Source organism: Acartia tonsa, chromosome 4 (assembly GCF_053477335.1).
Source record: "Acartia tonsa isolate MP-2025a chromosome 4, ASM5347733v1, whole genome shotgun sequence".
NCBI classification, from domain to species: Eukaryota; Metazoa; Arthropoda; class Copepoda; order Calanoida; family Acartiidae; genus Acartia; species Acartia tonsa.
Window position 1 is genome coordinate 21,465,934 of NC_137263.1, and position 18,439 is coordinate 21,484,372.

The following is an 18,439-nucleotide window of genomic DNA, read 5'->3' on the forward strand; positions in this document are numbered from 1 at the left end:
ATCATTCTTGTTTCTATATATTCACACAGTGAGATAGAAATAGGGAAAAGAAGAATGGAAAAGCTTACCTAAAATAGAAAACTCAATCGTTTCAATAGTTATTGAAATTTTAAGATTCAGATAAAAAAAACTCTTTCTACTTTTTTTAATAGAATAAATATATATATATATATTTAGAATGAAAGAACGACTCTAAATTTCGAAAATTTTGTTATTAAGCTTTAAATGAACAATCATGTAACCTTAGAGATTTTGGACGAAGTTATAGAGCAGCCTCAATAATGAAACTAAGAAGAAGAGAGAACGAATGAGAGATAATTGTGCTACATCTTATAGAATCCAATAATGCATTTATTATATCTTACTTGGATCTTACACTAGATTATCATGTATCGTGTATTATAATAAAGTGAAACTTGTAGTTGGCTAACATTACGATCCCCCCATCCACTTCCTTCCTACTGTATGAATGAACTGACCATTAAGTGATATCCATGTTGGCAACCTCAATTGACGAGTATATCATGTCTTTTTGCGCTTATTAATATTAAGACTTTTAAGCTCCTAACTTTCTATGTATATAAACTCTATTATGAATGCACCTTCATATCGAAAATGTATTTCCAATGCAATAATGTTCTTAAATTGTGCATCAACTTTTATATTTATGTAAATTGAAGATTGTTTGTGTATTCTTTTTGCACAAATAAGCACTATTTATACATTTTATACACTTTAGCACGTGTTTCTTTGGGCAAAGAAGCGAGTCTATACAAAATATTAGTGTAAAAGAATAGAGGGGATAGGGGTTACATAACCCTGTCCCAACCACTTGAACCATGTATTTGTCTGGGTTATACATCATTACTTACTTATAAATTTATTTATTAAATAACCTATTTACTGCAGGGAAAAATAGTCTTTTCTTCAAAACATGAGAGATTTTATTTTATAATGAAATTAAAAAAAAGATTTATACTATGATACTAAAATATTGTTAATGCTATTTCAGCCATGAATACTTTTATACTTTAGACGACGTTAATTATTGAATTATATGTCAATTCAATGCTTCTAGTTCTAGAAGAATTAATCAGGGCTCGGCATCCGCGCGCCAGCCGCTTGGAATCTTCAAAGATTCAATTCTAACCGTTTACAATTAAAAAATTATCTGAAAGTCTAGATCTGACCTGAGTATGACAATCCATAGCATCCAACAGGTTTTAATTTGAGCTTAGTCGCGGCTGACACGCGGCTGCCGAGCCCTGGGATTAATTTTGGAGACAGAGAAAAACATTTCTCCAATTAGGATGAAATTACAAACTAATTCAATACTTATGTACAATATAACCTTTCCAAAAGGGTCAGACTACGTAGACTAATGGATATATTATTACTTGGATCTTACACCAGATTTTCATGATCTATAATAAAGGAAAATTTGTAGCTGGATAAAATAACGACTCCCCCTTCTAGCTCCCTTACCACATTTCTTCACCTCCCAATGAATAAACAAACTGACCAATAAATATTATGAAGCTAAATTAACAACATTTCCCCCTGTCATAATATCCACGTATATTCTACATATATTACTAGACTACATTAGTTTTGGATTTCTTTTTAGCAGCACAGCTACTTATCAACTGAATTTTGTCTGCGTGACTTAATTTGCAAAGGCAGACTAAGGAATAATCACATTTAAAGTTTATAGTACGACATAAAATTGGAGAGAACCCCATAAAATAACTTTTCTAGTATGGTTCTCAGTCTTTCTCAAAAATCAAACTATTTTTTTAGATCTTAATTTCATATGGTTTTAAACCTTCAACACAATTTAGTTTTTTTTCTAAGAAGATATTTAGTGATTAAAATATTTACAAAGTTTAGGAAACTAAGCTTTATATTACTTGCTTGTCGTTTTAAAGTTTTTTTTCAATATCGCTTCTAAACCGAATAATATCAGCTGGACTAGAACTGGTTCTCATACTGAAATCTCATGTAAAGCATCCTATTATAGATAATTTCCCTTGAATGTTAAAAGAAAGTTTATACCAGTTTTGTTAAAATTGTGTAATCTTAAAAATTTTCATTTTAATATCCACAGAAAGCTGTCTATAATACGATGCGATAAATAACAATTATTGTAAAATGCCATAATGTACATAGAAGAATAAATATCTAATTTTCAATGAAACTTTTGTCTCACTGCGTAAATGTGCATCTAATAGTCTGACATTTTATCTGGTATTTAAACTGACCTTGGTTGTATTTCATTTAATATTGAAAGAATATTAAATTATTTAAAAACTTAAAGAAACAAAATAATGGAATGTCGGGGACTTCAAACTTAAAAGCCAGAGAGGGAGGGGAAATTGGGCTGTTTCTTACACGAGTCCTCAAAGTTTTATAGTAATGTTTTCTCATTCATAAAACTTTGAGGACTTTTATTGAATTGGTTTATTAAGATGAGTTACAAACTTTGGCGAAAAGATAGCTAGAGAAACGAACAATTAGAACTGACAGTCATCATGCAAGGTTTAAAATCAATAACGCGATCTTAATATGTCTAAAAACATAATTTCGAAAGGAAGGACACGCCAATTATATGTAGAAATCTTCACTTTTCCATAATATATCTGAAAACCAATTCTCAATGTAAAAACTTTCATTTACTTTTGAGACTTTGTCAAATTTCCATGACATTTCTTTCTGGGAAATCCAAGGAGAAAAAAAATAAAATGTCAACTGCACTTCCAAATGTGTAGTTGGAAAAGTTACTTTTCTTTGTAGCGAACCTACTCTATAACAAGTGTCTCTCAAATCAGAAGGAAGGACAAATGTACAATAACTAGAGTGTCAGAAAATAAAAAACAGGACATACGTTCATTTCTTGGATTTTATTATTGATAAGCCTCGCTTATAATTTTGTACCTTATTATCCTAGGAATAAATATTCCAAAAATCAGATGAATAGGATAATTATATCATACAAAAAGTTGTTGCAAAAAAAACCCAGCGTTTTAAATGGACGTGTGGACTTTCTGGTAACGATTATAGAGTTACTAGTAAATCGTACCTAACTCTTATAGGAATCATCTTGAAAAGTTTGAAATCGATAGGACAATTATAACAAGTATAAACTAACGAAAAGACCTAACCGTTACGGACGTACAGACCATAATTTCGCTTTCAAAACGAACATTTTTTGTAAACTGTTCTTTTTAGCAAGACAAAATTGTATTAATATTTTTACAGCTTATATTCTATTGTGTTTATTACAAATTTGGTTAGGGAAATTTAACTAGTGCATAGCTAGAATAATATCCTATATTATAATGGCACCCAAAGTTTTATAAAAAATTTCTTATTCGATGGCTTGAAAACTTTGGGTCCTTTTGGTAAATGTTGATTGGTTCAAGCTAATAGTGTCTAAACTTTCAAACCAACAATTGTAATCTACAAAAGGGGTAATCTTGTTTCCCATAAATGGCGGTTACATAATTTCATCGACCATTGTCTTATACCTTATCATCTACTAGCCTTGGCGCCCCTAGCATTTAGGGCTCTGTATCTGTATGGTAGAAAATAGCCTAAAACCATTCTAAGGCACAAATCTAATATAAAAATAGCCTAAAACTATCTAGGGACCTATGTATAACTTACTTTAAATTTAGAACACAGACAAAATTACCTTACTACTTTATATAATAGGATGAAAAGTCTTATAACAAATGATTTGAAAAAAAATCAAGGTGTAGGAAATATGTCATATGACAGAGTAAAATGGTTGTCTTATCTTAATGGATACAGAATATACGTGGATATGATGACAGGAGAAAAATTGTCGTCAATTTAGGTTGTTAACTTCGAACTCAGTTATTGGTCAGTTCGTTCATCCAGTAGAATGGGAGTGGATAGGGTAAAAGGGGAGGGGATTTTATTAGCCAGCTACAAGTTTCACTTTATTTAAAGTACATGATAATCTGGTGTAAGATCCAAGTAATAATAAATCCATTGTTATCTTGGTGTGCAAAGTTGTGTATATGGTCAGGTCACTCACAAGAAATCAAAAAAAAATTTAAGCTGCCGTTAAGGGTGCGTCGTAAGTAACTGAAAATTATGATTGGCATAGAAATAGTATTACATATAATTATGTAATATTACAGATATTAAAAGAGAAAAAAATGGGTTTCAAAATTTGAGGTATGTAAACACCCCTTTACCCCCTCCCCCCAACGTCTGTGATATAGGCTAACAGACTAACATTTTTCGTGGAAAAGTTTGGACAGTGCTAATTTGTACCAACTAATCAAGATTTTAAGTTTTTTACTTTGGCCCTTAACATTTTTGGTACCATTAACGGTAGCTTCCTCTTTTGAGGATTATTTTTGTAGTAGCTGCATTTCAAACTTTTAGAACGTAAATGTTTCATAAATTGCAAATTTTCTTGCTATTATTTACTTTTTAATTATCATACTATGAGACGTTTCTCAAACTTATATAACTTTTATAAAATCAGATATCGGTAGGTCCATGACGAAAAGTTGAAAAATATGGACTTTTTTTATTGATTCAGGGCATATTTTTAATCAGCTATTTTGGAGTAAGGCACGTACGTTAATTCCTTCCATAAATCAAAAATATATTTTAATATTAACCCCAAAAAATATTTTACCCCCTGTCCCTGCTTTTTATTGAAGAAATAACAGACTGGATTCTATACAATTTGGTCTTTTTCATTTGATATCATTTAAAAATCTGTAAAAAAAATCGAAAAAATAATTTCAATAATAGGCGTCTTTGAGCGATGGTAAAGTGTCATAAATTGTGCATGTTGTAAATATAGGAAATTGGCCAATTTCAACCAGACACATAGCTAATATTAGCACTCTTTAAAAACCCCATAAATAATTTCTTGTCAAAAACTTAACTGTATCAAAAGACAAAACAAAGGATGACAACATCCATAAAAGCAAAGCTCTGAAACGGTAGGACAGACAAACATTAAAACTTTTAAAGTGTCAGAACTGAACATGCAGAATAAAAATATAAAAATTTTAAGTAAATTTGTTGTAAAACTGCTTATATGCTGAATTCCATTTTAAACTAATTCATAGAAATAAAAACTCATGTGAGCTACCTGCACTAAAAACTAGAGTGAGTGATAAGTTATATATTCCAGACAAAGAAATGCTTTCTATGTCGTTAAAAAAAATATTTAGCATGCCAATTATTTTATATTATAAAAATTTTATCCTTGAACAAATGAACAGAACATTAAATAGTAAAAATAAACTATATAAATTTAAATTAACTGATTCAAAATTATGTTCAAAATGTAATATAATAAGCTCAACAGAACATGCCCTCTATTTCTGTGTGTTTCCTACCTATTTTATACATAAACTTGCATTATTTCTAGATTATGTTCTAAATGATAGTAAGCCAGAATTCATCTTTTTAAAAGAAAACTTTTACTTATACAATATGTTTTATGAAGGCTTTTCAAACGATTTCTATCTACAATTATCCCATTTAATTTTAGTTGCAAAAGATAGATCTTTAAAAATAAGCATAGAGGACGATTTCATTAAGTGGGATGACAACAATTTCTATGCACACTCTATTCTTTTATCTCAATTTACTTGTAAACTCCTTCATAATGCTGGCTTGAATAACAATATAATATATGATTTTATTAATTTCATATCAAACTAAGCCTAACATACACATTGTTTCTTTTATTCGTTCTATGTGGATCGATTTATGTCTTAATTTTATCTTTTTATTATTATTATGTTTTAACTATGTTTGTATATTATTTCGTATTGGAATAAATATTTAAATGTCAATTGACATGTTTCGCCTAGAACATTATACCTTGTTGTAATAGGAATCAGTATTACAAAAATCAAATGAATAGGATAATTATATAACATAAAAATTGTAGTCAAATCGGTTAAAATCCAAATGTTTTAAATAAACGTACGTACATTCTGGTAACGATTATAGAGTTGCTACTCTTTTAAATCGTACCTAACAACTACAGGAATCACCATGCCAAGATTAAAATTTATAGGACACTTCTAACAACCTTAAATTAACGATAAGATCTATTAAACTACTGTCTACTATCTACTATTAAACTCTAATTATAGAAGAGCTTCGTATTTAAAGAAGGATATATTTACCCAAGTATGATGTGTTCTAAAAATATTTTAAAATATAGTTTATATGTAATTCAAATTTTACACAATAAATGATCTTAAAGAAACCAAAATTTTGCATTTAATTTTGATAATACCCATGTTTCCTGCATAAAGGTTTTTTTCTGAAAACATTTAAAACATGAATAATAAGTTACATACATATCTATAATTCAAAATTCTAGGGGCCACTTTGAAAGGCTTACCTACATATCTAAACCCAATCCTAAAGTATATATGTAATAATGCATGGATAAAGGATACAACAATTAAACCCTAAATTACATTTTAGAAAGGGATCAGAAAATAAATGCAAGTCTAAGGACATTGAATAGAGCAGTATACATAGAAATTTTTCTTTTTGGGGAAAGAACATCATTGTTTATTTTTTGCTCCAGAAATTGCTGTTAGGCCTATTGAAAAAATCTGCTAATTTATGATATTGGGTTGCTAATTGAGATTTTTTTATTATTATTAATTACTGAGATGTATATACCTATCCTTAAATAAAAGTAACAGGATGTCTGTTTGTACCCGAAATATTTCGCTAACAACTAAACCGATATGGGTCTCCTTTACAGTGTAGCTCCCTCTAAGGTCTGAGAAGATTTAGAACTATTTATAAATTTATTTTTTACTCGTAAAACTAAAATTTAAAGTAAGGAAGGCCTTACCATCCGTCCACCCTAGAGGCCTCTAGTAGTAAAGCCACCAGTGAAGAAACAATAACAAGATTGATTACCTATCCGCCATAACGTGCTGCAATATAGTTAATCTACGGGTGAGGATTCTCAAAGTTTGGATCATAATTCTTTTTATCTAGACAGAGGAAATGAATTCTCGCCTCAGCTCGTCACTGACTTGTCTCGTAATTCTTATCAAACTATATTAGCTTCCGTAGCTAGCCACGGAGGAGTATTCTTTCATTCAGAAGATAACGATTACTCTATCCAATCAGGGATCTAAAGGGATAAGACAATGGTCCATAAATTAATGTTCATCCCCAATGATGATGATCAAAATTACCTCTTCTCTAGATAACAATTAGTGGTTGAAACATTTTAGACAATTAACTTAATAAACCGACCAATCAAAATTCAACAAAAGTCCCCAAAGTTAGTAAAACAAAGACTACGAAAATATTATTGTAAAACTTTGGGGACTAGTCAGGGGCGTCCAAGCTTTTTTATTTGGGGGGGGGGGGGGGTAAATTTTTTTTAAGGGGTGGGTAAATTGCTTTTTGGGGGGGGGGGGTAAAATGGCGCGGTAAATTTTGTTTACCCCCCCCCCAAAAAAAAAAAAATTTACCCCCGGGGTAAAATTTTTTTGGGTGGTAATCACCCTTTTACCCCTCCCCCTTGGACGTCTATGGGACTAGTGTAATAGACAGCCCAATTTCCCCTCCTTCTTTGCTATCCAAAAGACAAAAGTAACAGGATGTCTATCTGTCTATACGCTAAGATCCGTTAACGGCTGGTCAAATTGTTTTAAACTTTTCTGGGAATTTTAACTTTGGTATAGGCAAGGTTTCTGGATGTGGGTGGACCTAGAGTCTAGGGGAGAAGCTTTTATAATCTGCATTTATTTTCTATAACTCTGACTTTGTGAAGTTATGTATCTTTTACCTTAATTTTTTTGCTTTTTGTCTAACTTAATCTTAAGTTAAGTTAATTTTAACTTATCCTATGAATAGAGGTTTAGACTTCCAGCTGATTTTTAGAATTGTAAAATGTTTATTTCACCAAGGCTTAGACAGTAAAAATATTTTTCAGTATCCAAATACATGTCCTTGAAAGCCAGGCATCTTGATTATGTATTTGAGAAATTTAAAGTAGGACAAAACAATATGTACAATGTTTCTAATTCATAATTTTACTCTTTGTGAAATTTATTCTTAATAAGGTTGACAACATCCATAAAAGCGAAGCTCTACAATCAGAAGAAAGGACAAAGGAACAATAACTCCCCTAGAGTATCAGAACTTAACAAGCATAACATTAATTTGTAAGTCTAAACAAATCCTGTATAAAGACAAAATTTGATTTTAAGGATTTAATCATAGAGTATTGGAGATGCTTCGCCTATTGCACCTTGTTGTCCTAGGAAATATTATTTAAAAAATTAGATGAATAGATTAGTAAATCTCACAAAAAGTATATCCTCGAGTCGTTTGGTTTAAAATTGACTCATATATGTATGTATATCAGTTAGGGAGTTGAATCCATTTTTATAGAAGCAGAAATATAATCTATGATTATGGTTTGGACCCTCTAAAACTGTAATCTACCCTTCCACTTTCCCCTCTCTTGTTGAAGATATCTTCAACGCCGATACGATTTTTGAAATATAAGATTCCACTTTTGTCTCTCTTGTTGAAGATATCTTCACCAAGAGAGGCAAAAGTGGAATCTTAAATTTCAAAAATCGTATCGGCGTTGAAGATATCTTCACCAAGAGAGGGGAAAGTGGAATCTTACATTTCAAAAATCGTATCGGCGTTGAAGATATCTTCACCAAGAGAAGGGAAAGTAGAATCTTACATTTCAAAAATCGTATCGGCGTTGAAGATATCTTCACCGAGAAGGGAAAGTAGAATCTTACATTTCAAAAATCGTATCGGCGTTGAAGATATCTTCACCAAGAGAGGGGAAAGTGGAAAGGTAGATTACAGTTTTAGAGGGTCCAAACTATAATCATAGATTATATTTCTGCTTCTATAAAAATGGATTCAACTCCCTAACTGTATATATGAAAGCGATAGTTTATAAATAAATGGATTAAAAACCAATGTTTTTGCGCATCTTGGAATTATTTAGAATAATGGTGTTTACACGTACGCGGAAATATCATACTTGAAAATTTATAAATCCGCAAGTTTTAAATTTTGGGTTTGTTGTAAATGTTCTGACTCCTGATGAAATATTGGAGGAGTGTCAAATATAAAAGTTTAATGCTTAAAAACATGATAAGAGCAATGGATATAGAATATACGTGAATACTATGACATGGTAAAAATTGAAGTCAATTTAGGTTGTTAACATGAACACCATTTATTGGTCAGTTCGTTCATTCAGAAGCAAGGAGGGGATGGTGTAAAGGAGGTGGACGGGGGTTATGGTTATATAGGCCAGCTACGAGTTCCACTTTTTTTTGAGTTCATGATAATCTGGTGGCTTTTAACAATAACCTTTTTTTGCGTAAACATAAGAATACTTACATGATTCAGCACTGAATTGTATTTGATTATTATTTAGGATTGAGATGGCTCACACGGAGATATCACGAGTTTTCATTGGTCCCGGAAAATATATCATATAAAAAATGTCGCAAATATAGATAATAAATAAGTTAATAATTTATTTCCTCGTATTTATTCGAATCCGGTGGATAGGAACCTGTTTATAATACGATGCGAGAAATAACTATTCTAGCTCAGGGAGTAAGGGAGGGGACAATGGGCAATTAATTCAATATAAGAGTTATAAAAGAAAGGGCATGAAATCCAGTTTAATCCAATAAATTTGTAGGAAAATATAAAGGGATTGTTAATTGAATAATAGATTTCCATAGCGTCATGTAAAGTGAAATCACAACTTGTTTTTGATGAAATATATTGAGGTTTTTTGGTGTGATTTTTATATTAAAAGATTATTGAACCTTGCCCCCACTTCCCTTATCCCTTCTCCCTGTCTGCAATATTCAAAACATACATAACGAGTAGCGGCATTTCATGCGCAAGTCCCCAAACCCAGTCAGAAACTGCTAAATTCTTGCACATTCCCTTTAAGCCAGTCCCCAAAGTCTGAGACTCCTAAAAGTTGAATATTCGATCCATTGTCCCCTCCCTTACTCCCTTTTTCTAGCTACCCAATTTACCCATTAACCTGACATGACCTGAAGTAAAACCAGAGAGGGGGGGGGGGACATTAGACTATAAATGACTCTGGTACCCAAAGTTTTATAACCATGTTATCTTATTCTATGGATAAAAAAAAATTTGGGTATTTTTATTGAATTTTCATTGGTTGCTTTTGTTTCCAAACCTTTTAACCAATAATTTAATCGACAGAAGAGGTATTTCTAATAGATACTTACTGCACAATTATTGATAAAACTAATTATTTTTTTTTGTATAAATTCTTATTTGGTAGTTTGTGAGGGATTTAAATACGTAAAGATTACACTTTGCAGTGTATGTAATAGACAATTCATACATTTATACTTTAGGCTGGTTCAAAATTCATATTATACTTTGCAGTGTATGTAATAGACAATTCATACATTTATACTTTAGGCTGGATCAAAATAAAGATTATACTTTGCAGTGTATGTAATAGACAATTCATACATTTATATACTACATTTATACTTTAGGCTGAATCAAAATAAAGATTATACTTTGCAGTGTATGTAATAGACAATTATAAACTACATTTATGCTTTAGGCTGGTTCAAAATTCAGATTCATAGGTTCTAGAGGTTAAAATCAATAATCCTTATAATAAAGTCTGTACCGAAAGATCTTTCTAACCGCTGGACTGAAATGGTTCTCCTTTACAGTGAAGGCCTTAATAAATCCTATGATGGTTTATAGCTATTTTGGGGGAGGGTACCAACACCCTCCCAAGAGAAATCGCCAAGAATAAAAAAAATAAAAATCCGTCTAGCGCATTTTTTTGGTAAACCATAGAGTGTAAAGAAAAGGGGGTAATTTTATTTATTATCATTAAGGAAGGATGTACATTTTTTATTCCCTAAATTTCATATATTCTACAATTTTTTGTGGTGCTTCATGCACTTCTCTGACAAAATCCTGAACACGCGCTGGGTTGCTACTATGTTCAAACACTAAAAAATTCTTGCCCATCCTACTGTTTGTTTTGCATAACTTTTAGGCCTCTTGTATTCTTACTGTTCAACATTAATGTTACATGTAGCAAAAATACCCTTCAATTCACATCATTAATTGATAGTTATAATTTTTCTAAATTGCTATTTACTTAATATTATAATAGTTATTTATCGCATCATATTATAGACAGCTTTCCGCGAGTAAAAAATAAAAATATAAGATTAAAACAAACTGGTATTATAATTTTTCTTTTTAATATTCGTGGAAAATTGTCTGTAATATGATGCTATACCCGATTTTTCTAATCCAGTGGATATTAATCGGTTTCGAATTTTCGAAGCCTTACTGGAATACACAATAAGATATCTAATATATATTTTTTTTTATTATATAAGAAATATTTTGAAGATTTTCAAAGACAAGCATTTAAATACACCATCCCTATTTCAATAAAATTTTATGTTACTGTTTTCTATTATTTTATTACTTTATGTCTTCGACTAGTGGCTTCCTTCATAGCTCCTAGCTCTTCTTTGAAAGAAAAAAAGCCTTAAACCCTCCAAGTACTTTAATTTAGAGGGTACTATCGATGTTCCTATTAATAAACTGATTGAGTTTTCCAATGTAGGGAAGCTTCTATTAGGTCTCATGAAGGTTTTATGTTTTTTCATCTCTTTTACATAAAGAAGTAAGGTTTTTTTTGTCTGTAGCTTAAGATTTCAATAACTTCTGAACCGATAAAGTTCTTCGGTTTAGGGAAGCTTCACATATGTACCAGAATGGTTTTAGGCTAGAGTCGAAACCATTAATTTTGTATGTATCCTATAATATACAGAAGCAAGGTTTTTTTTAAAGCTAAGGATCTCATTAACCTCTAAACCTATTGGATTCTCCATTTTAGGAAAGTTTTACATAGGTCCTTTTATGGTTTTAGGCTATTTCATATTCATATATTGGGATGGTTTTAAGCTATTATAAATAAACCTCGAATACACAGCCTTTAGATGCTAGGGGCGAAAATACTAGTTTTATATGTATAAGATACTACAGAAATATATAATAATAATCATGAAAATTTTCAAAATAAATAAATCAATAAAGTTTTGATTTTATTTACATGCATTATACCATATACAGATAAATATGATTTGATTGATATGCTCATTGTAAATTCTTATAATTAATATTATGTGTGATGTACTACACAAAGCAATCTAAAGGGATAAGGCAATGGACGATAAATTGATGTTATCCCCAATGATGATACACAAGATTACCCCTTCTGTAGATTACAATCAGTTGGTGAAACGTTTTGTCACTCAACTTAATTAACAAACCAATCAAAATTTAATAAAAGTTCTCACAGTTGTTATGCCAACGAATAAGAACACGTTATAATAAAACTTTGGGGACAAGTGTATTAAACAACATAATGTCCTCCCTGAGTACAAAGCCATATCTATCATGAATTTGATTCAGAAAGTTTGTGTGGCAAAATTGTTTTTCGTTTTGGGGGCAGGTATCGGCAGCCGCAAATATTTTAACACGTTATAATTTAGCACGTTGGTAAATGTGAAGCTTCCCTCTGAAGGAAAACTTAATAAGGGCATAACTACTTAACACATAAAAAAATTATTACTGTTGTTTTTATATACCTACTATATTTCGAGGTAAATATGAAACAAACTATTAATTTATGTATTTTTAAATGTTTATTATAGAAACGAATTGTGATTCAAAGAATATAAAAATAGGATGGTTATTTTCTCTCGGAGGGGTAAACATTTTATCTCCCTCCTCTATAGGTCCAGCCGTTGACGATATCTTAGCAGACATACAAACATATGATTTATGATGGCAGAATTTTTATTATAAACTTATAGAACATTTTTAAATTTTAATCAGAGAGCTTATAAAGTAGCGCTTTAATATCAATTGTATAATTAACTTAAAAATCTTTTTTTTTATTTGCAGGTTTGAAGCTATTCTTTAACCAGTTTATGTGCAATTTATGAACATACATCTATTAGTTAGAAGACATTTTGTGATAAAAAACCATTAGAAAGTGTCTATCTATTATAAATATTCCCTTGACGCTACAAATAATTATCTGTTTATTGAAGATTATAAATATAATTTGCGTAGCTTCCCTATAACCATAGGGCTATGTCAGTGCGTACTTATGAAAACAAGAATATCACAAAATGATTAAATCTAACTTGTTTTGATTTAGGCCTTGGTGTGGTTTTAGGCTGTTTTACTGCCCTCTTCTTACCCCTGTTAATAAAGAGCACCTGGATACAAGGAGCGTAGCCGCTAATAATTTATAATATTTTTATTGCGCTATTATTTCACATTATTATCCTTGTTTTCTATTATATGCATAAACAATCAACATAATAAATATTAATTATAAACTGCTTCCCTTATCTTCATTTTTATTTTAATAGTAGACAAAATAATGCCACGGTCGTAGCGGTTATGCGTCTTGCGTCAAGTTGGAAGGGATACGCAAATTTCTGACCCCAGATTTGGCGACTTGAGAAAAATTTATCTTTATATTATAGCGAATTAGATAATCAAGCAAGCATCGCTTTTATCTTATAGAGAAAAATAGTAAATCAAATCGCGAAAACTGAGATCTGAAATTTGCGTCACCCTTCCAATACGACACAAGACGCATGACCGCTACGACCGTGGCATTATTTAAAACCCTATCTTTATTTTTGTACCTTTAACCAAGGCCCTTCTCTTAGCTTCTAATGGCTTTATTCCTATAGCAGTTAACCGATTGAGTTCTCCATTTAAGTGAAGATTCACACATGTCCTGGGAAGGTTTTGGGCTATTCTATTTTCATTAGATGTAGGTTTTGGGATGGTTTTCTGCTCTTCGATCCCTACCCTTTCGAATACAGAGCATCTATTTAGTTTAGGCGGAACCGCTAATGCATTGATAAAGCAATATTGATGAATCTAAATAACAAAAGATTACTCTAAGCATGTCAACTCTATTATGTTTTGATAAAATCGAAATATTATTTCATGGATGTTGCACCAGATTTTCATGTACTAAAAGAACGATACTCCTCTTCAATCCACTTTATCCCATTCTCTCCCCTCCTACTGGATGAACGAACTGACCAATAACTGATGTCTATATTAGCAAGTTAAATTGACGACAAAATTCTCCTGTCATAATATCCACGTATATCCTATATCCATTGTTGATTGTATATGTTATTCCTTACTTACATACCATTCTGATATATTACCTAGCCAAGAATAAAGGTTCATTGCCGGTTAGCCAACATTTATTTTCTAGGAATAATACTAAAGTCTAGTTAACAACGATCCTATACCTTTTAAAGACTGTGTCGATAAAAAAAGACTCAATTTAACCTAACTGAGCATTGATAACAGTAAGTTTCATCAAAAATAAACTTTTAAATAATTTAAATTTGTTCAACAGAAAATCAATAGAAAAATATATTCAGACTACTACAATACAAAAAATACTATTAGGATGTTTTATATTTTTTTTAAAATTTGGAATATGTTCATAATTTCTTCAATACAAGCAGGGGGTACCATCCCACAAAATAGTTACAAACCTTTACTAGACCTTTAAGAATGTCACTGTAAGAAAACCATGTCGGTCCAGCGAGGTCTTAAGCTATTAACTGCCAGACATCCTATTACTTTTATATAAGGATTATAATAGATAAATGTCCTATCTTATATGAACACAATATTCTAAAATTACATTGTCTGGCACTAAAAGTTTTAGAACAACCATTTAATTATAATGCTCATCATTTCAAACTTTTTTGAACATCTGTGACTTCGCAAAACTAATTTTCGCAATAGAAACAATAAAACAACTATGATATATTTATTAAAATTAAAATCATTTAAAAAAAACTTATTTAAAAACTTACCTTATTTTGCACTAAAAACACAACGATGATGTAATACTTGAAATCACAAATTTTAGAAATGAAAAACTTGGTGTCCACTAAACTGGCCTCACAAAATCATCACAAACTCTACAAACGTAAGAGAAAAAGGGGGAGAAGACTATGTATTTTGTATTAAGGAGAAGGTTTATACATGCACTAATTTAACACTGACTACTGACTAGAAGCTGATCCTAATAGGAAGAGAATCTGTTTGTGTACAGAGATCAACTGCAACCAGAGAACCGGCCATGTACAAGTTCATATGGGACCGCCGCCGGTCTCTTGGGGGCTCTCTTCTAAATCTGGAAGGGTGATGTCTACCAGAACCAGATGAATGGGTACAGACAGGGAGGTTGGGGGGTATGGGGGGGGGGTGGAAGCTGTCTTTCTGCTCTCAACACACAACACCCCCTCTTGTTGTCTCCGGAGAGAATAATCTGAGAGGCTCTGTCGGAGAAATGAACATTAAAACAAGATCCCCCCCCCCTCCCTCCGCCAGCCTAATTGGAATATAGAAAGAGAATGTTAGAAAGTTGGAGAGGCCATATTTTGGATGTTTTCATTCAATTCAAAGATATTACAACCTTCTCTTTTCTGCAGCCGGTTAAACTTAAAAGTCATAACTACCCCTTAAAGTTTCTCTTTTTATATAAAATTGTACTCTTTAAACCAGCCGTATTATTTCTATTTTGATTCTCTTCTTTCTCAATCCAACATTAAAGTATCATTTTAATTAAAGATTAATATAAGTTGTTGGGGCAAAGTTTAAAGAAAATCTTCCTTTCAACCCACCCCATATCCATTAAAAAGGAAAATAGATTAGATATGAACCATAAAAAGGATATCTTTAAGGATCATCCTATATAAAGCGAAGGATCTCGCTAACCGCTGAACCGATATGGTCCTTCTTTAGGCTTTTTATTGGTCCTAAGATGGTTTTACGATATTTATTTTTTTATAAATAAGTCTTGGCAAGGCTATTTTTCTGCCTATCCATATCCTTTCAAGTTTACAGCCTCTTTTTAGGGGCACAGCGTTTAGTATTTAAACAAAGTAATACGTTTTTAGTCTGATTCAGTTAAGAACTCTGAAGCTATTGAGCAAAGATAATAAAATCCATTGTCTTCTTTAGTTTATCAATGTAATTTACCGCGGATAGTAAAATAAAAAAAATCAGGATTAATTCCAGTTTTGTTTGCCCAGACCAACAAAATAATTAAGGATTAATTCAAAGATTTTTATTTTAGTTCCCTTAAAAGAATATCAATATAAAAAAAATTATACGATACAAGGTTTTATAATATTCCAGCAGTGGAAATAAATTAAATTGGGTTCAAAGCTATAATGAAAATACTAATAATTAGTATCATAAGCTTTATTAGCTTTCCGCGGATATTAAAATGAAAATTATAAGATTTTTGGAATTTTCTATAATACGATGATATACGTGATTTTTCAGTATGGCTGAGAACCAGTTCTAATCCAGTGGATATTAATCGGGTTTGGAAATGCTAAAATTACTTTTGCCACTTTATTTTGTTTAAGGATCCGTAACAATTCTGAATTTGTTTCTTTTTCTTAGAAATAAATCATAATCCTATACTGTAGTAAGGGTTTATTTTGACTGAAGCTTAAGATTTCAATAACTACAGGACTGAACGAGTTCTCCTTTTATGAAAAGGTTCACACAAGTCCCAGGATGATTTTAGGCTGTTTTTTAAGATTTAAGGTTTGGGGCTATTTTTCTGCTCTTTGCTTACCCATTTTAATTCAGAGCTCCTTGATGCAAGGGGCGCATCCGCTAGTATAATATAAACCATAATATATAATTCTGTTTGCATTATTCATTATAGTTATATATTAATAGACATATTATTACTTGGATATTGCACCAGATTTTCAAGTACTCTAATAAAGAAATGCTCGCAGCTACCTACACGAACTGACCAATATATGAGGATAATGAGCAACCTTATAAATTGCTGACAAAATTTCCCCTGTCAATATATCCACGTATTTCATATATCCATTTAATTATATGTTTTATGCATTGCAGAGAAATTAACAATGAAAACTTGCTTTATTTCCCAAGAAAAATAAATCCCCTACATTTATCCAAAGAACATCATATGTATCACTAGTGGCTTCGCTCCTAGCCTTAAGGATGAGAGGAGAAATCAAGGAAAGTTTCACCACATGATACCCCATAGATGTTTAAAAAAGAAAATGGAATTGGGGTTCTTTTCTTAGAGGTGGGGGGTGGGAATTGTCCCAACTCCAAGAAAATAGCTTCAAACCACTTGCAGGCAGACAGAAGCACTGAAATACATATAATTTGTATTTTAGAGTATGATACATCAGCACAAACTGCCCTTTTTAATTTCCTTAACTCTCATTAATCGCATTATATATATTTTTTTGCATAATGCGCTGCTTAAATGTTATTATTATAAACTTGCGTCTGCTTTAACATTATGCGGAATTGAAGACACACTATGTTTTGTTAACCCTTAAAAAATTATGAGATAGAGTCAGGGAATCATCAAATTTATTAAAGTTTACACATACAAGTTGAAACATTCCTTATTTTATAAAGAGAAGCTTTCTATAGTTCAGTTGGTCGAATGGTAATAAAAAAGGAAGGCCCCAACCATTCTAATCCTTATACTAAAGTAACAGGATGTTTGTCTGTGTGTTTGTACCGAAGGATCTCGCTAACCGCTAAACCGACCGGGTTCTCCTTAACAGGGCAGCTTCTCATAGGTCACGGGAAGGTTTATAACTTTTTTGGGGGGAGGGTACCACCACCCTCCTATGAGAAATCGCCCCTAGAAAAAAATTATCCTCCCCCCAAAAAAATATTAAAAAAAAAAATTTCTTTTAAATCTAAAATAAGAAATTGGGTTATCAAATTCGACTCTCCCCTCCTCAAGTGCCCCTAGAGGCCTCTAGGGGGCGTAGCCGCTATTTTATAATATAGTATGGCTTCTTTTTTCTGATCATTGAATCTCGGAAAACCTCAAGGCTTATTAAGTTCTCCTTTTTAGGGAGCTTGACATAGCTAAAGAGATGGTTTTAGACTATTCTATTTTTTTTTAAAGAAAGAGATGGTATTTTTATGTACAGTAAAAACCCTTAAGAATCATATATGAGCGTTAAGTCCAATTTTTTCTTAAAATTATCTTTAGGTTTTTTGCCTTTTTTCTTGGGGTTCAAATTATTTGAACTAATATTGAATGAATCAACTGTTATGAATTTACTTAGAATTTTACACTATACTCCAGAAAAAAAGATAAATAGATAAAGAGATAGAATGTGATTGCGGGGGAGAGAGAGAGAGAGAGAGAGAGAGAGAGAGAGAGAGAGAGAGAGAGAGAATGAGAGAGATAGAACAGAAAGAGGGAGAGAGTGAGAGAAAG

At 31.5% G+C, this 18,439-nt stretch overlaps 1 protein-coding gene across 2 annotated transcripts in view; it reads right to left on the minus strand.

Moving 5' to 3' along the window:
* LOC145316426 (uncharacterized) overlaps window positions 1-15,251 on the minus strand; it is a 79,452-nt gene extending 64,201 nt beyond the window's left edge. For both annotated transcript variants that reach the window (XM_080156896.1, XM_080156895.1), the window contains exon 1: window positions 15,000-15,251. The gene's annotated coding sequence lies outside the window, so the exon portion shown is untranslated. The remainder of the gene's footprint in view (window positions 1-14,999) is intronic.
* Between the last annotated feature and the right edge of the window lie 3,188 nt (window positions 15,252-18,439).